This window comes from Channa argus, chromosome 8 (assembly GCF_033026475.1).
Source record: "Channa argus isolate prfri chromosome 8, Channa argus male v1.0, whole genome shotgun sequence".
Taxonomy (NCBI): Eukaryota; Metazoa; Chordata; class Actinopteri; order Anabantiformes; family Channidae; genus Channa; species Channa argus.
Genome location: NC_090204.1, coordinates 15,665,244 through 15,685,446, shown reverse-complemented (window position 1 = coordinate 15,685,446; position 20,203 = coordinate 15,665,244). Strand labels below are relative to the sequence as shown.

The 20,203-nt window shown below is 39.8% G+C and overlaps 1 pseudogene; it reads right to left on the bottom strand.

Annotated features, from left to right (window-relative positions):
- Positions 1-3,203: 3,203 nt before the first annotated feature.
- On the bottom strand, positions 3,204-3,966 carry LOC137131829 (protein regulator of cytokinesis 1 pseudogene; annotated as a pseudogene).
- Positions 3,967-20,203: the final 16,237 nt, after the last annotated feature.

Genomic DNA, 20,203 nt, shown 5'->3' with positions numbered 1-20,203 from the left:
ATCTGTACAAACAAGCCCACAGATAAACAAGCCATGAGGACAGGATGAAGGAGGGAAGAGATGAAAGCCAGGGGGAGTCAAGAGAGAGGGGTCTAGGGGCTCTGAGGCTGGGAGACATGAGATGATGAACCACTACAAAGGAGAAGAGAAATCAAAATGGAAATGAGGTGCCACTAAAGAGCACTCCGGTTTCCCATTAGATGGGTTTGAAAGCCAGGCAAGAGTGAGGGGAAGAAAGAAGAGGAAAGAAAGAGGCCGAGTTTAGGGATGCTGTTTGTGTGTGTGTGTGTGTGTGTGTGTGTGTGTGTGTGTGTGTGTGTGTGTGTGTGTGTGTGTTTGTGTGTGTGTGCGTGTGTGTGTTTATTTGTTTATTATTAATTATTTATTTACACACACACACACACACACACACACACACATCTCCATATGTGGTCTTCCAGGCATGCACAGCTTGTAGGAGACCCTTAGGTAGACTCGGAACATGCTGGAGAACATGCTCATCTGGCCTGAGAACACCTCAGAATCCCACTGGATGAGCTGGAAGTCGTTCCGCGAAAGAAGACTTACTAAACCTACTGCCACCATGACCTGACCATGGATACACAGAATATAATGGATGGCTGTGATTTAGGCAGAAATAACACCAGCATTGTTATTTTGCCAGCTAATTTACTGTATGTCTGCAAATATAAAATACTGGTATTCGTTCTAATCACGTGTAGTAAGGCAGCATATTCCAATCCAGGCTCGTACCATGTCTTTTTTCCAACTATCCCTACCAAACTATAACCCTACCCACTGCTGATAACAAGGATCAAGTGTGGTTAGTAGTTAGAGCGTACCAATTTGTTTTGTCTTTGCCCACCCCACCCTAATTAAAGATGCTATCTTTCAGCTTCTGATAAACAGAACATCTAATCTAAAGATCTAATCCCGATAATATGCAGTGGGTAGTGCAGGACTTGTTGAAGAATCCAAGTTTTGGAATCCCTGATTTGGAAGAAAAGGAAATGTCATAAATAAGCGGTTGAGAGGGGAGTGGAAGCAAAGGGGAGGAGTTTTTAAATCCAACTAGAAATCAAACAAACTTGAAAATTGGGGCAGGAGGAAGGAACGTGAGGGGCATAGTCAATTAGAAATGTGTAGAGAAGTAGAGTGGAGTGGTTAGCAGCACAGAGAGAGGGGTAAAACCAAATACAAGAAATAACAAAGGAGAGTGTGGCAAACAGATTGTGTGTGGAGGAGAGAGAGGAAATGAGACACTAAAGGAGACAGACAGGAAGAAGAGCTGTTGGGAAATGCAGAGGCAGGATGCCAATACGATGTCTTTATCTTACCTCTAACATCATTTCAGGTGCATGGCAGCACATGACCAGGACACGTAAAGACAGGTGAGACATCTCACAAACCCAGAATTAATCCCATCCACTCTCTGCTCTTTCACTTCCTTAATACACACTTGCTCTTTTTATTGGCACACTTTCTGCCTCATTTCTCCAATTTGACCTGTCTTGTTCTGACATGTTGAATAAAACACAACCTTGTCACCTCATTGATTCATTTCTCTGTATTAGCCCATGTTTTAGAGAAATTGTTGCGCAAACACCTTTAATGGACTTTAGTTTTTAACCCACTCAATAACCCAATAAAACTGCACTCTGAATATACTCAGGGATTAGTGGACTCCTACTGATAAGCTGTTGTGAAACTGAAAAGGTAATGATTTTCATCTCAGGATTACTCAACACAGAGTAAAGGGCTAGAGCTTGTTAAACCTGCTTTCTGAAACAGGTTAAAGGTATTTAGTTTTACTTTTGATTAATAATGCAATAATGCTAAAAGTACTATAACTATGGAAAAAGTACTCTTTGTGGATGTGTCTGTTATATTTGCAAGCATAAGGTGTGTGTTTTAAATATGTTACAAGACAAACATTTATTAGTTACCTGTTATATTTGCCCAGAACACTGCTTGTGCAGAACACTGTATGTCAACACATCAACTTTACAAAAACATTTTGCTTTAAGATGAAAATATCACATTTGCAAGGCTATAATTTTTTGGTCCTTGTGCTGAAATATTTCAGTTTTTTGCAAAAGATGTAGGCAGCTAAAATACAATTGAACGGTCATACACACTGAATGTTGGCTCCATATACTATTGATGAAAAAGAATGTATGTAATTCTTGCAATCTCAAAGTATGTAATCCTCTCTATCAACTCAGTGGAGTGTTGCCCTTGGTCCACGATATGGATCTTCCTAAAATATTTGCCACTGGTGAAGCATGTTTGTTGCTTCAGTAAAATTGTGGGTTTTTGTAAGAATTCGTGAATTATCAAATTTGAAAGCCCAACACTCCAGGGACCTTAGCATCCATTTATTCACTTAGTCTGAAAGCCTACTGTAGAATGTGTTGTACCTGTAACACTTTTGGAAACAAAATGAATTGAATCCAAATATATTTTTACACATGCCCAGGGACCTTTAAGTGAATTTGGCTGTTTGCAGTTGGTGATTTGGAGGAAAGGGGGAAAATCCTTAATGTCAGTGTTGACATCAGATCCCTGGGCATCGAATAATAGAGACTGACTGCCACTGAACTTAAATGGAGGTGTCTGTGCACTCAAGACTGACAATTTGTACAGCATCATATAGTGCTTTCATAAACACTGTGTGTGTGTGTTTCTGTGCATAAATTATTTTGTTTACATGTTAAAGCTTATAATGTGGGTAAATGGTCTGCAATTATATAGCGATTTTCTACCTATTGGTAGTCAAAGTGCTTTACACTGTTCCTCCATCACACACACACACACTGATGGGGGAGCTGATATGCAAACCAAATACTACAGGGGCTATGTGGGGTAGTTAATGACAAACATCTAAAGGTATTTATGTATAGAGACTAGTCAAAAACAGAGATACTAAATGAAACGATGAGTACAAACAGGGGCAGATAGACAGGGATAAAGGAATGATCAAACCCTGAACAACCAAATAACTGAATAATGAACGGGGACCAACAGAGTCTAACATAAGGAATCAGGCGGATCAATAAGTCCGGAGTCCACACAGTAGAGCAGAATGTCCAGGTGCGTGGGGAGTGTAGAGAGGTGAAGGTGATCTGTCAGGGGACTGTGGGGAGAGCCGTTATTTAAAGGGGGTGGTGTTAGAGGTGGCACTGGAACTGTTGGAAGCCGGGTTAAACCTTATTTGGAGCATTAGTACAGAGGAATCTGCCTTTGGTCAGGGTTCTTACTGCCATTCCGTAAAACATATCCTCCTCTGTCTGTCTGTTTGTTGGTCTTTAGGTGCCTTTCTAGTTTCTCCTTTTCTTTCTGTATTTGGTGCAGCTCCCACTGCTCCTCCACGTACTTTAGAAACTTCTGGCCTTTTACTAAAAACTCCTGACCCTACTCAGTTTCCCATGCATCAATCTGGGCTTTTTATTTCTTTTCATGCTTGAGCAGGTTTTTATGTACTCAGACCTCTGTTTCTACTCTTTGAGAAGATTCCCTCCTCTGTTAGTGAATCTGGCAGGATCTGTAGCTTTTTTCTTAATGTCCTGGAAGAGTCTACAGCTTTCTTGCCATTGGTTAACCCCATTAAAAAGCTCTTTGTGCTCCTTGTAATGCTGCCTCATCCGCAGGATCTCTGCATTGTGCAGAATATAGCTAAACTAAGTAGTGAAAGCCTGCCGCTGTTCAGTGCTGAAGAAACACTTTTCTCAAAATCCCCCTCCAGACACTGAACTTCTGGTTGTAAGTTCCTCTTCCTGGATGTGACCATGTGGTCATTGAAGGCCTTCCTCTCCAGTCCCCACAGCTGCTGTACCATTTGACTCTCACACATCGCCTCGTTCTCTCCCTTACTGTCCTCCAGCCGTGAAGAAGCAGTTTAAGCAATGTAATATTTTCTTGGAAAAGGCAAAAAGACTCTTCATTTTTACAGACAACATCCGTTTTTCACTTCCTGAAAGCATGCTGATACCATCCTCCTCCTCAAACATAGGCAGCTGAAGCTCCAGGCAGAGCTTCTCCATTTCCGCCCTGCATGTTGGGATGCTGTTTGGGAGAGTCTTTTTCAGAGATTCCTCTTCTTTGATCATTATGACTAATAGGTTCCGTGTGTGGTTCTTGACCTTATTAGTTCTCTGCAGTCTCTGGTCCTTTGGGATACCGATCTTCTCCCAGATGTCCTTCAGATCTCACAGCATTTTATTCAGGCACGATACAGCCTCAGCTGCGAACACCTCTCTCGTTGTCTCGTTGTTAGATTCCAGATTCTGTTGCGATTATTGGTGATCAGTTTACACTACCCAAAGCTCGTCGAAAACACAAACAGTTCAGGAGCATCGCCTCTCTTTTTCAGCTTGCTTGTGGTGGTTTCATTTGCGCAAACTTGTGTCTATTATGTCTTAAAAACATAGTACACACTGGGGCGTAGACATGAAGATGCGGGTACAGTACCAGATGGAGTTATCTGAGCTTGGTTAGACAGCTGACAATATGAACTCAAAGTGCCAAGCACGTCTAAAATGTGAGGATACACACCGCATATGAAATAAGCAAGGGAATTGTGTGCAACGAATGTACTGAGAATTTGTCTGGGTGACACTGGTGCGTAGACATATTGACAAGTAGTTGTAAGTACATTCTAGTGTACATGGTGGCAAGCCATCACAAAGTCTGTCCCAGGTGTATACAGTTGAGTGTTTTGTTCCTCACAAGCAGCTGCTGTGTGTGTTCAGCAATTGACTTTTGCAGAGGTAATGCCTTGTGGTATTCCAGTGGGCAGACAAGTCTGGCTGAATGAGACTTATTGTGTCATAATATTGCACAGTGTAGTTTAAAATAACAAATCATGTGTGAGGCACAGGGACAGTGACTAAAAGCTTTATGTAAAAATAAACCATTTTTTTATGCAAAGTTTTTTTTCTGATACAAGTCCTTCAAATTGAATGGCTGAATATTGTTTGTAATTGCCCTCAAACATGAAACAAGCTTAAGCTTCTTTTGATCTGATGTGAATCATTGCCTTTTTCCATTTATAGAAAACGCCATGCACCTGCAGTAATGTGTGTGTGTGTGTAGGCTGAGGACACATTTCTGTTTTTTAAATGTTAAAAATAAACCTATATGTAAAAGATGTGTGTGGCAGCAACTCTCTCCTTCTTTAATTGTCTCACAACATATTGTGTGTGTATTTTACATATATATATATATATATATATATATATATATATATATATAAAATGCATGCGTATGCGCGCGCACACACACACAATAGATAATATATTCAACGCACACGCTGTATATCAGAGAAATGTGAGATAGTTACTATACCAATGCTAATATTAGCGTGCCAGCTGAGCGACACAGATGCCCTAAAGGAAGTGTTACTTTTCACTCTCCATGCCTTTTCTACAATAAGATGGCAAGGATATCAATGCCTCATTCACATACACATTTGCATAGTGATTTTTATCTGATTTTCCTCTGGCTGGTATTGTGTTCTCGCTTTTAGAAAATTGGTCATAAAATCCAAACATTTATTCCAGCACCCCCTTGGGCGAGGTTTGGTCTTCTTGGATTCTGATAGGTCCACTTGAACCTGATAGCCTGTGGGTCTTTTTTTCTTCTAGAAGCTCTTTCTAGTGGTATGGTAATACATGTGCAAACATATATACAAAGTCTGATTCGAATCTACTGCTGTCTTTGAAAACTGCTTTTCCTGTTAAGAAAACAGGGGAAAATTAGTTTTGACTCTGTTTTAAATATTATTATAGACATCACCGCCTCTACTTTTACTAACACACCAATAATTAAATGACTTGCAATGGCCTCAGAAATAAAACACTGAGTATAACCCATAAATGGTTTTAAACAAGAATAAAGTTATGCTTGTGTGAGTGACAGTATAAAATGATGTTATGGTATCCATTGGCAACCAGACTGTGAGCTTTTGAAGTGTGTCTACAGTAACAAGATAGACGAGGTATCAAAGAAAGTGACACATCAAAGAACAACACATGCACAAGGTTGTGAGTTATCATTTACTTCATACACACAAACACAAACTCTTTTACTGTACGGATAAAAAAACATGTAGCTACACACAGCCAAAAAGTCTTGGTCATATAAAGCAAATAAGCTAAATATACTGCGATGTCCAAAAATGTACATAAAAACATATTTTTTTGTTAATTTACATTACGTCTCTGTCTCTCATTAAGTCTCACGGACAAGGATTGTCTTACAGTCTATATGCATGTCCACCTATGAGCATTCACATGTCCTTTCAATCCAAATCTGAATAAATAGTGGAACCAGTCTTGCACAGTCCAGGTTTCCCCCATTTGAGCCTATTGTGCTTCATTTTAAGGTAGATTCTCATTCAAAAATACCAGCTCATTAGTTAAATCAGAATCCCACACTGAGGAAAGGGTGTGTGTGATTGAGAGTGTGAAGATATGATGCACTTGGTACATACAATTAATCCCACTTGCAGACAGTCTTGTCCATAAGTACTCTCTTGCCTTGATCGTCTGAGCATTCTCGTTTTTCATACCCTACCGACCCTCCTGTGTGTCTTTGTTTCTGTGCAGTCTATTGTCTCCACAATGCCCGGGGCGTCGGTTATGCATGGAGCAATAGCAGACCCTGTCCAAACCTTCCCCGAACCCCAGTTGGCCTTGCCCATGGTTCCAAACTGATGTCAAACCTCTTCCAATATCCATCACAACTCCTATTCAGAAGATGCTTCTTAAACATTTTATCTTCAATAAAAGCTTCCTTTGTATCGGATTTGATTGTGTGGTCCTTGCTTGTGAATGTCCAACCTTCAGAGCAAGTAGCAGTAGTAAGTCGATAACAACTGACACTCAAAGTGGGTTATAATGTCAGGACTAAGCTTGCTAGCCGGCTTTATATACCAGATGCAGTGTGCTCATTGTTGTTGCACATAAAAGCACTGAAGATGTATACAGATTTCTGTGATAAAGTCTATAGAATTTTGCATCTTCCCTAAGGGGGAAAAATGAATGAGCAATGCTGTCCCAAATATAAGACATGAGACGTGAGGTAGAAAAAAAGCTTTAATACACAGAGCTGGGTACATATGGAGGGAAATGAAAGAAAGTAATGGGGAGGGGCTGAGGATTAGAGACTGGGAGAAAGGAGAAGCCAGGGCAAAGAAAGACCACTAGACAGGGACACCCAGGAGCAGGGCTTTGACATAAAGGTATTCTATGCTGCAAAATGAATCCTGATGGTGCTAGAGTATATATACTACACGTGAAGTATAAACTGCTAGAGTTTTATAATTAAGTGATAACATTTCAGTAGACGTACACCACAAGGCTACATCTGATGGTAGAAATATGATAGAAAAATAGAATTGTGATAATGCCATTGCTTTTTAAAGTCCAACATTGGGGATTTTAGTCTCTGACTGAAGTTAGGCAACACAGCTTTCACCAGGGATTACACAAACTACATTATAAGGCACTTCAATACTTATACAACGATCAATATCTGCTGGTTCTAAAATGCACTTACCTGATAAAATGTTTAGCATGGAGACAAAACTCTTGACTTACAGGAATATTACCATTAACTTGCACCATGGAGCGTGACAAACCACATATTTTACCATTTATGTCTGTTTATGTTTATGTTTTACCATAAAGTCTGATTGCTCAAACCTCAGAACATTGATGTTAAAATGAGGTTAAATAGGCCTTATTTTGGTTTTGTTCATTCACTTCCTCAGATAAATCTAGTTTTAACTGTTTTACCTACTGACATGCATCTTTGTTGAGGCGTGTCTCCATGAGCTTTACATTTTTGTACTGTCTTAAGTGTCTCGAGACGTTTGAGCCTGCGTAAAATTCCAGCACACAATTTACAATTTCTTTGTTACAATAATGTTCCTCACTTTTTCAAGCTAATGCAGTAATACACACAAGTAACCAAGGTTAAGTTGACTGCGGCACAGGAAGGTGGAGCGGTTGTCCATCAATCCCACAGTTGTTGGTTCAATCCCCCGGCTCATCCGATCACGTATCGAAGTGTCCTTGTGCAAAGCTAAACAATAACTCTGTCTCTATATCAAATAATTTATTATTTTTTTAAACCAACTGTGCATCAAGCTGCACTTAAATGTTCCAGGAGCTCTGGAGTTATTGTTACTGTCATAAACTGCATCAAACCGAAATAGTTTAGCTTTAGACATTAGCCACTACCTAACAACACAAATACAAGAAGGCAAGAGGGTAGACGATGCTAACATGCTAACACGCTAATTAGAAAACTTTATGGATTTAGTCCAGTATTACAAGTGCATACATGTATTTACTTTCTGGAAATTGTAGTAAGACCAATACCAGGTGGTATTACTTTGATATGAATCAGATTTCTACTATCTGACAGTCTGGAAGTAACACAAATCTGAAGACTGTGTCAATTGTGGGCAATACACTTAATGACTAGATGTTCAGGTGAAAAACACACAACCCAAATCCCAGCGGGAAATTCTTGCATGTACTTGTGGCATAATAAATATAGCAGCAACTGGGAACTGTGTTTTTAACTTAGCCATTTGTGTATAAAAGAGTAAAAGAACCCTATAGAACCTTTCCACAGAACACATTTTCTGAGCCAGTCTGGTACTAATCAGGATCAACTAGGTCCGAACCAGTTGTCACAACCAAATGACATCCATAATCGGCTGTACAGTCTTTAAGTGTGTGCCTGCTGTAATGAGCCATTTTAAGATAAATAAGCAGCTTTTTTAAAAATTAAAAATCATGATTTTGTTTCAATAGAGCCAAGGATAAAATATTTATTTATAATAGGTTTCTTTATTACATCAAGTACAAAATGGCAAAAAATTTGGTGCTGTTCCACAACTGTATATTTCTTGCTGTGTGCTGTGCTCTGATATACACAAGTACACCTATTCCTGTGTATGCATATGCATGACACCACCACCTGGCTACGTCTGTGCACACGTTTATGCATCACAGTTGTGTAGCGCCTTTATTCTGAACAACACAAATGCAATTTTGTTCAGTCCAGTGGCCAGAGTGGCAGCTCCGAGGTTTGGGCTGAGCAGCGGGCATCGTGCCCTTCATGGTCATGACAGATGGAGCCAGTAGAGACGCAAGGCTATTACAGAGGACAGGGACAGGGAGGGGGAGGGGAAGGGGGAGTGGGGGGGCCGAAGAGAAGGGATGGAGTACAAATCAGTTAGGGTGAGGGGGAAATTATGAGGGAAAGTGGAAAAAGAGGATTGTTAAAAAGGAGAGAAGATTGAGATGAGGGTGTGGTATAAATTAGTTTAGGTATTGGGGGGAGAGGAAGCAGTGCGAGGCAGCGAGTAGCTGAAACAATCAGGCAGACTAGAAAAAAAGGCTAAAAAAAAATAGTGAGAGGGGAAATAGTCAAGTAAAAACAAGCAGGAGCCAGTGACGGACTGTGAGTTGGTGAAGAAAACAGAATTTCAGGCTTTTTAAAATGACCCATTGGGGCTCCCCCTTAAGAGATCCCATGTTGTATTGGGAAGTTGAATCCAGGACATTCACATACACTGGCCACCTCTGCTCTGAGCCGATTAGTCTGCAGAAGTGCTTTGCCTCCAGTGTGCCTCCCATTGCCAAGCAAATGGAATGACTGTGAAATAATTACTTTCTGCTTAGCCTAATAAGCAAAAAGGAATACAGATGGAGGCGGAGGGAGAGGCAGGTAATGTGGGCCTCCGGTCAAGGGCATAGGCAGGCACCAAGGCCAATAAATCTGGATACAAAAATGTTCAGACCAGTCAAATCCTATTATAACCAATAGTCAGTTGGGCCCATTACCAAGATGGCATATAATGATGGGCACCCATTAAAAATGGCAGACTCTGTCAATTACAAAACAGTAGCAGTGCAACTGGTAACAAAACCCTCAGTCTTTACCATAGTCAAGAGAATTCTAAATAGCGCCTGCTTTAAATTGTCAGCAGAAACTATTGTGATACATCAAATTACTACTTAAGGCGTATAATGTTTTTCTTGCAAAGCATCTGTGGTTGCAGCTTAGTTATGTAGAAAGATAAGATTTAGGAGACATAGTTGGCATTTGATATGTCTGTCTTTAAGAAGTGGGTCACAAAAACTGCATCAGGGAGCCTCCCCTGTTCTTTTCTGCCCTTGTTTGCCCACCCTAACCCCTAAGTTTTTTTTCTCCTGTGTCCTTTATCAGTGCAGCTTACAAAACCTCATCCTCCTCAGACCAGATCAGTGTTTCCATGCCATGACCTATTTACCCTCAATGTTACTCAACCCTGCTAGCAGCTCACCTGCTCAGGGTGGAAAGCCACTGAACACAGTTGCCCCAAGCTCTTGTCATCACTCGGTACCTCAGCTAGGATTTGTGTCACAGTCAAAGTAATGCCCACAGCCTTCAAAGCAGAGAAGCAATATAGCATAACAGCTTTCCATTTTCAGTGTTTAAATCCTTGCTTTTGGAAAACATGATCTACGTTGTAGGTCATGTGACCTGTGTCTCTTTGCCAAGATGTCCATTCAGTTTGGTTGATTCCTCCAGTATGGAGCTATTGGACACCTGCTGCTTCTGCTTAAAAACCTTCCATGGCAGTTTGCCTGATATACAATCAATTACATTTTATCTACACAGAGTCACATGTTACACCATTGACATGTTTTTTAACATAACACTACTGAGCCTGCTGACCCCCTCCTAATACTCTAATATTCTATTAAAGAGAACAAATAAGCAGGCGAAGAGAAATGTATTTAAAGGCAAAAAGATTCCCATAGCTTAATAAAGAAAAAGTCTTCATAAATGACATGTTTGTTTAACTTGACCCAAAGTCTTCATCTAACCCGAAGTGGTTTTGTTGATCAAATGTAACCACACAAAAAAGAATGAGCAAAGATTTTATGGCAGTCATGGCAGCCTGTCATCCACCCAAACCTACAAAACTTAATCATGGTTTCAGTCTGGTTGGATGGTATCAAAATGTTTAGGAGACAATGTTTAGGAGACAGTTGAGATGTAACTTGGATTATAATAAGCATTTTACCTTAATCAATAACCCCCATTTAGGACTCATAGATGACAGAGTGAAGCTGCAAATTTAGTCAGGCAGGGATTTATTTAATTTGTTTTAGGAGGAAAGTATAAGGCGATTGTAAGATAACAATATGATGTTCTCTGTTACCCAGAGGGGACTTCAAGTTAATACCAGTAAACTAAATGATATCAAAGATTCTTCCTAGTTGCTGAACTGTCTCCCCTTCAGTTATCAGAATAAATAAATGATAATATTGTTTTAATTAGTATTGTTCATGTAACCACAAGGGGGCACAACCCAGTGTCTTCTTGTGCCAGTCCCAAGTCTGGATAAATCCAGAGGGTTGTGTAAGAACGGGCATCCGACATATAACACATGCCAAATTAAACATGTGAATCATGAATTTCGGATGACCTGGATCTGTTGGTCGAAGAAGGAGAAGAGGAAGGTGTATTCGTAGGCAGAGAGAGAAGAGGAAAGCTAAGAATGTAGGACTGACAGTGGGGACTTAGCTTCGGAACAGGGTTCAAGTTGTTTTACCATAGGTCAGATAGAAGAAGAGTGTCTATCCAAGAAGAAGAGAAATAGAGTAGGAGTAGGGGTTATCCTGAAAGAGGAGTTTGTGTGGAATGTTCTAGAGGTGAAAGGAGTACCAGACAGGGTTAATAAGTCTGAAGTTGGAAATTCAATGTGGGATGTTCAATGTATGCCCCACAGGTAGGATGTGAGTTAGAAGAGAAGAATCAGAGCATCTCTGAAGTGATGCAGAGCATCCCCAGAGGTGAGAGAGCGGTGATTGGTGCAGATTGCAGTGGACATGTTGGTGAAGGGAACAGAGGTGATGAGAATCTGATGAACAGGTTTGGTCTTCAGGACAGTAACACAGAAGGACAGATAGTGGTAGACTTTGCAAAAAGGATGGAAAGGGCTGTGGTGAACACTTTCTTCCAGAATATACATAGGGTGACATATAAGAGTGGAGGTAGAAGCACTCTAGACTACGTCTTGTGTCAACATTGTAATCTGAAGGAGATCAGTGACTGTAAAGTATTGGTAGGAGAGACTGAAGCCAGACAACACAGGTTGGTGGTGTGTATAATGACTCTTGCAGTGAGGTAGATGAAGAGGTTCAGGATTGTATACAGAGAAAGAGGTTAGTTAAGAAGAAGTGGGACACTTAGAGGACTAAAGAGAGTAGACAGGAGTACAGGGAGATGCAGCGTAAGGTGAAGGTAGAGGTGGCAAAGGCCAAACAAAGAGCATATGAGGACTTGTGTGCTAGGTTGGACACTAAAGAGGGAGAGGTGGATTTGTAAAGGTTGGCGAGGCAGAGAGATAGAGATGGGAAGGATGTGCAGCAGGTTAGTGTGATTAAAGATAAGGATGGAAATGTTTTGACAGGTGCCAGGAGTGTGATGGGAGGATGGAAGGAGAACTTTGAAGAGTTGATGAATGAGAATATGAAAGAGAACAAAGAGTGGAAGAGTTGACTGGTGTGGAGCAGGAAGTAGCAAAGATTAGTAAGACTAAAGTGGAGGTCTGCTCTGGAAAACAGAGGAATGAAGCTTAGCTTTAAGTACTTAGGGTCAATGGTTCAGAGCAACGGAGAGTGTGGAAAAGAGGTGAAGAAGGCGAGTGCAAGTAGGTTGGAACGGCCGGAGAAAAGTGTCAGGTGTGTTGTGTGGTAAAAGATTATCAGCAAGAATGAAAGGAAAGTTGGTCAAGACGGTGGTGAGACCAGCGATGTTGTTCGGCTTAGAGACAGTTGCACTGAAGAAAAGACAGGAAGCAGAGCTGGAGGTAGCAGAACTTAAGATGTTGAGGTTCTCTTTCGGAGTGACGAGGATGGACAGGATCAGGAATGAGGACATCAGAGGACCAGCTCATGTTAGATGCTTTGGAGATAAAGTCAGAGAGGACAGATTGAGATGGTTTGAAAATGTTCAGAGGAGAGACTGTGAACATACCGGTAGAAGGATGCTGAGGTTGGAGCTGCCAGGGAGGAAGTGAGGATGCAGAGGATAGGGTTAGATGGAGGGGTCACCACTGATGATTTGTTTTAGCGACCCCTGAAAGGGAACCGCCAATAGGAAAAGAAGAAGTATTAATTATTATTTTTGCAGTTTACAGTACTGTAGCTGTACTGTAGTACTGTATTCAGCCACCTACTGTATAGTACTTTTACACACTTAGTCATTTGGCAGGTAATTTATCCAAAGTAATTTGCAAATGCAAAGCAAACCAAAAACCTAAGTCTGGCAAAAGAAAGTGTGATGAGAGGAAATTAGCGTTGCTCTGCAGTTTGTGGGGGATGACGACACTGCGTGGCTTCTTTTTAAGGGATTCTTATGCAATTGCTACTTCACGATATATTTCACTATAATGTTGCATTTTGTGGCGTGTGTACTTTTTAAAAAATGTATCAGTGCCTTGCAGTTACCCTGGAGACTCTGCTTTTATTTAATAATGTCAAAATCATTCAGTGTTTCTGGACTAATTGGACTAAGAATTTATGGTGACATATTTTCCAAGTTATATAGGATACAAACAGGAACAAGTAGTATGCATAATTTTGTAATACTAAAATCTTTTATGTGCTTCTTCTTCTTCTGACTTACCTTCCAAAACGACTCATCCTGTGCAACTGCTGGGACATGCTTCCTTATCCTTTATGGGACTGTGAACATGTCAGACACAGTGCAAGGCTTCCTGTCAGTGAAAAATAATAATTCTTTAATCTTTTCATTTATTTATGATGATGACTGGGTACTGGCACATGCTCAGCATGCTCAGAAATCGTAAGGGGACTAATTAGTTGGCCTGTCCATAGGGGGTTAACAGCACTGCACAGTTTGGTTTAAATTCAGGCTAGCAATGACTAGCAATGTGCGTGTGTGTGTCTGTGTGGCAACGGTGACGGCGGAGTGCTGCCACATGTCTGCCAGGCACTGCTGTGATGGGGGCATGTTTAAAACCTGGCAAACCAGCGCCGTCACCTGGCACCCTGGTCCCTCACCAGCCTCAAGGTCATCAGCCTTGGCATGCATAAGTGTGCGAGGCATCCCTGAACAGCCGTGTTGGGACGCCATGTTAGTAGCAGTCCCTCTTTGCCTGCAGCGATCTAAATCCTACTTTTTATACACACAAAACAGCTTCAACATCCTCCTTTAACATGTTGACGTCAGTGGCGGCTGGTGCGAAAAAGTTTTTGAAATGGCAGACTGAAGAAATACTGCTTATGACGCACAGTGTGGTCATGTTGTATGCATATATAAATGAAAAAAAAACTTAAAGATTTCATTTATTTGAATATCTGTTTGGAGAGGTAGTACACACTTCCTGCCACAGGGGGGCTCGTCACCCAGGTGAGACGTTTGCAGAGGCCTGCAGCTCGCTCTCTACTTCGTAGGGGAAGAAAACAGACCAACGTCGTCCGTCTTATAATTGTACTGTTGTTTACAGGTCAGTAACAATACAAATAAAGGCACAAATGTGTGTCTGAAATAATTTCTGTGAACAAGAATGTATATTCCTCCTGTTGTTTCGCTAGGAAACTTATTTTTATTTGTTTGGAACACGATGTGAGCAGTATGCTAAAGTTAAGGAAGTTACGTTAGCTTAGCCTACCAAACACCTGTCTTTAGCGCCAGGCTCCTGCTATGTTATCACCTGTTTGTGAATGTTATAGGTTTGTCCATTGATTTGGGTTTGTTTGCATAGAGTGTAAGCTAGTTTAAATGAGTTTTTGGGGAACATTATGTCTTAGCCAGATTCACTATTTTGCTTAAGGGAATTCTCCTTCTTGCTAATCGTATTAAATAAGCTCAGTAGCCCACCACATAATGCATTTGGTAACATTTGTATTTAATGGTGCAGATGTCAAGGTTGTAAACTAGCAGAATGATAAAAAATGTATTTTCTTTGTATTTCTGAGAGAAGTACTTAAGGCACAATAATTGTGACTATATTTTAGACTTTTCTTTGAACATGAGTTGTAAGAGACTTGCATGGAACATTTTGGTTGGAGAACTACAGTTAAGGTGCATTTAAATGTCATTGTAGATTTGAGTAATAAATTCTGGCTGAAGCAGGGGAAGAAACAAACCAACGTCATCAGTCTCATAATTTTACTGTTGTTTACAGGTATTGTAACCAACATATATCTGCATACAGCCCTCACATACGAGGTCTGTTACACTTAACCTAACAAAAATGGAAAATTGAGCACTGTTTAAGCAAGTGAGTCATCAATATTAGAACTAAGATCATCAGATGAACACATGCTACCTAAAACATCTATAAATCTGTGGCAAAATGTAAAAAGTTTTAGCACTGAGTTAAATAAAAATGAATGAAATGGCCAGCAGACTTGGACCTTAAAGTTTTTCTAAACAAATATATATTTTTTAATACTCTTAATGTCCCATTTTTAAATTAACGAAATGCTGATCTAAAAACAAAACGGCTCACTGGTGTTGCTGAACATGGCCCATGAACAAATGTTTTGCTCCCTTTCCTTCAGAAATGCAAATCATTCTGTGACTTTCTGATTGAGGTCAGTCTTGGTCACTATTCTCTGTTCCACTGAGAGCACGACCAACGTATTCAGTCCGTGGTCCTGGTGTTACTGAGAAAGGTTTAAATTCTTTCCAAGGTGGAGAAGCTGCTCTTAGCTTCACCTGTTTTCATGGTGAAGTGATGAGGATCTTTAGCAGATCTTGTTGGCTACTTATTAAACCTGTCCTCCTGCAGCAGAGTGGGACTAACTGTGTGTCCTGGTCTGCTATTACAGACACACAGACAGCAAAATTCTAACATAATGATGCCGTAAAAAATCGAGTATTTGGGTTTTGGGACCCAAGTGAGGAGACGACAAGCAGACGTTCAATATAAAGGTGTATTTATTATATATAAAAGAGTGAAGGTGACCATAATTGAAAATCACTCCATAAGGAGGAACAAGTTCTACAAACAGTGTAAACCAATAACATAAATCCAAACACAGACTTAAACTCCAAACATGGAGGACAAACTCAAGAAAAAAAGTGTAAAAGAATAACCAAATCTTAGACCAACAAACTGAAAAACAAACAAGGTGTAGCAAACCACCAGGAATACTTACACACACACGATACTGGGTACAGGGACAAGAGAAAAGATGAACTGAGGAGAGAGACGCGTTTAAAAGGACAAAGGAACAGGTGAAACAATTCAGGACAAACCAGGCAAGTAAAGACACCAAACAGAGTAACAGGAAGCGACACAGGAGGATCAACAAAATAAAAGCTAGGGACAGGAAATAAAGCTGGGACAAAGTAAACACAATGACAGGATTGTGACAGATGCAGCAATGACAATGTTACTATTTCACTTCCATCACATTTAAGTAGTAATGCTAAACATTGATCAACAAGGTTTTTTTTTTTTACAACCCCATTTCCACTTGGTGAAGTCATAAGTTTAGGAACTAATATGAAAGTTCTTAATAACTGTAATTAATAGCAACATTTTCAATCAATTTCAAATCAGTTTTAAAGTTTCAAGTGTCTGAAAATGCCTTGACTTTAAAAGGGGGGAGATATATAATATTGGTATATTAAGAGCTACTGTTTTGCATAGATGTTATGAACTATTCCGCAAAGCACCAGCGGTGTCCCTGGATTTAGAGCAGAGTGCGGTGTGTGGTTGCATGGGCCTTGACGTTGTAGCTTCTCTACGCAGAATGTTGTGTCGATGCCAGGCTACATTTGTTTGGCTTTCAGGTCAAGACACCACAGAAAGAGACAGAACATAAAACTGTCACAGGAGCTCAGAAACATCAAAACCATGTCCATTGGCTCTTGGGCACCATTATATGTGCCCTGTGAAAAAATCTGAAGCTGCCAATTAGTGCGTAGAAAAAGACAATAGACACAAGAAGGCGAGAATCTCCAGTGCATTTTTGACAGCAGCCACTGCAGGGCACCACATAGGCTCTGCTGCCAATTTGGACTGAAAATGCCAATGGGAACAGCACAACACATACAGACTGAAAACTTACATGAATGAATAAATGACAGAGAAATATTTAAAAGCAATCAGCAGTTAGCATTCAAATACAAAATCTCTCTGACAGTAAACAACTGGATTTTCACAATTTCTTTAAATTGTGAGATATCTAGTTATTTCATCCTAACTAACATCCTTGCAGTAAACCACATATGTGGTACTAACTGTTTTACCTTTTTACCAATCTCCATTTAAATAATAAGATTACTTGGATCGAAATCCCATCATTAAAACGTTTACATACACAGTGTGTGTTTGCTTAAACTTTCCCAGAAAGAACGTCACAATAATGAGTAGAATTAATGCCCCCTTTGATTTTTTTTTCTTCCTCTCAGCAGTTCTTGTTAATTATAGTGTTGAAATTCTTATGCAGACTACAGTAACTCACTCTGTAATTTACCAGTAGCACGGAAATGATGATGCCTGGGGAGCAGGCTACTGTGTGACAGAGAGACATACAAAAAGTCACACTTCTAGATCTATTTCTGAATCTCTGAATCTGTTATTAGCCAGATATGGCGAAGTCATGGGTCCACCACTGGGTGCTAATGTTGCAGTAGAACAACCTATTAAGGGGTCGCTTTCACCTATTGGCAAAGTAAGTTCTTCGCTGTAGGCTCAGGCCACCTGCTTGTAAGTTCACACCACCACAAATTCAACAAATTATTTGTAGTAATCTTTTATGAGCAATTATGAATTAGACAAAGCACACAGGATGTATACAGAATCATTCCAAAATAACCAAAACAGTTGTAAGTTTTAAAAATCATTTTTACCAATTGCAGACTGCATAATGTAAATGATTCACAATATAATGTATTGTAACATGTTCATGCTCCTTACTTCTCTGGATATTTGACAGAGGGTGCGGCCCCCGTGCCTCGTATTGAGCAGCTGCCAGTGGTTGATATCACTGCTGTTTTAGAAAAAAAGGAACCATTTAAATAATGAATGTCTTCTTCTCTAATGGTGTGATTCGATGTACACTACTATGAATCTTCCTGTTGATATCGTTGTCAGACACTGCTGTTTTATCAGACAATGCTATTTGGAGGAGATTGGATAGAGGGCACAGATTGACTTAGATTTAAAGCTCAGTTTATTCCGTCTGGAATTGCTCATAATGCACTCTAATCACTGCAGATCTACACAGGGTTAATGAAGTGGATGCATCCACTAAACCCCATCTCCAGCCCACCCTCCCCACCCCTCCACCACTACTTCAACACAGATTCCCCTCTCACATCTTATTATCTTCTCATTTACATCTCCGTTTAACTTTTCTTTTCTCATTTGATTTGTGTGTGTGTGTGTGTGTGTGTGTGTGTGTGTGTGTGTGGATGACTTCATGGTAAATTCTGTTATTTATGTGTTGTAATCTTTCCAGGGGAGTTTGTTTTTTTTGTCTGAGGGCTTGATTGAAAATATAAATGTATCTTACTTGGTTTATTATTAAAATAATATCTAAAATCTCCTGATCATTAAAAGAATCATCTGATATTTGACCACACAGACACTTTAGCCTGTTGTGCTCTCTTCAATATTTACAGGGAGAACATTTTAATTGATTATTTCTTTTAATACCACAGACGAACATTTTGTTGGCAAAATTATGCTTCATTAGGGGCAAACTGCACCTGCCGATAGTTAAAAATTTATATGTTTTAAAATTTAGATTGCTACAAGCAACTGTTTTAAGATTACGTGGGGAACAAAACACAGCACCCTGAAATTGGTGACAGCTCAATATTGTCACTTTTAGAACAATGTTGACCATTAAGTCATAGTCAACATTTCATTAAAGTAATTTTTACCCAAATCAAAATCTTTCTAAACTTAAACAAATCACTTTAATGCCTTGAAGCTTCAGCGAGAGACATTTTTCGCATTTTTTAAAAACAGAAAAAAAATAAAAATAAATCACAGATTTAAAGGTGATGACAACATGGACTATAGAGCCAACTGAGAGAAATGAAGGTAAAATAACTTTATAAAACAAAGCTACTGTGAAGTTGTAGGTACTGTAGGTCTGGCACATTTGTGATGTAATCGGTCGTCCAATCCAGTCGTAAATATTAAAGATGTTTTAAAAAGATAATTGAGAGAACGATGTGAGGAAGTACTTATACATAAGTCTCTGATTTATGGCATGCACTCGTTCTAAACACTACAGAATCTTTACACAGCAAACACTTAACGATTTTCTGTGCCAGACTGAGCCAGACTTGCACTGACCAGGACTAGTTCCAAACACTCCTGATGACCAAATCACATTCGTAATCGTTGTTACAGTCATTAAGGCGACACCTCTCTTCTCTGGATAATTTTAAGAAAGTTGTGCCCCAGTCACCATCAGCCACCACAGAGATAAATGCGTTTTGACTGAGGTTCGCCCTTCTGACCAGTCAGAGAAACAGGGATTTTTGCTTGATTAGCGCTTTTGTAACATTCTCATTCTTATGATTGTAATTTAATAACTAAAACTACTTGAAGGGCTGTACAGAGTGTGAAGAGCAAAGCAAGGCTGTATCAGGGCGAAGGAGGACTGGGCAGAGCTGAGAGGAGTTGTGCACTGTTAGATTTGTCAATTAATCTGTTTTACATTTTTTTTAAAGTGGAGCTGTAACAGTCAAAATGGCAATGTAAATAAATGTGATCTGATTAATAAAAGGGTAAAAAATGTTTTTGTTTTTTATAAAAATCGAATTAAACAATAGATCGTGAGTGTTTGTAGCATGTTACAGAAATAAGCAACATTGTGTGGCTTGTCGCTGGGTTTCAGTACAGACCAAGAGGGGAAATACAAAGCCTACAGGACCTCCCAGCAAGCACAATATAAAAATGTATAGACATTTTTTTTTTAAGGAAATGATTACTGAGGATAAAGTGAAAAAGCTTTTATTTTATGTAAACATTAGTTGTCCCTGAAGACTTCACATCAGCTTGATCAGAAAGGGTTAATCTTTCTGAATTATCTAGTGTTTGTAGGATCAACTAGCAATTAGGAGTTAATACCAGCTGGAAGATAAAACAGCTTAATTTTGCAGATGGGAATTTGCCTTTTTCTAGAGC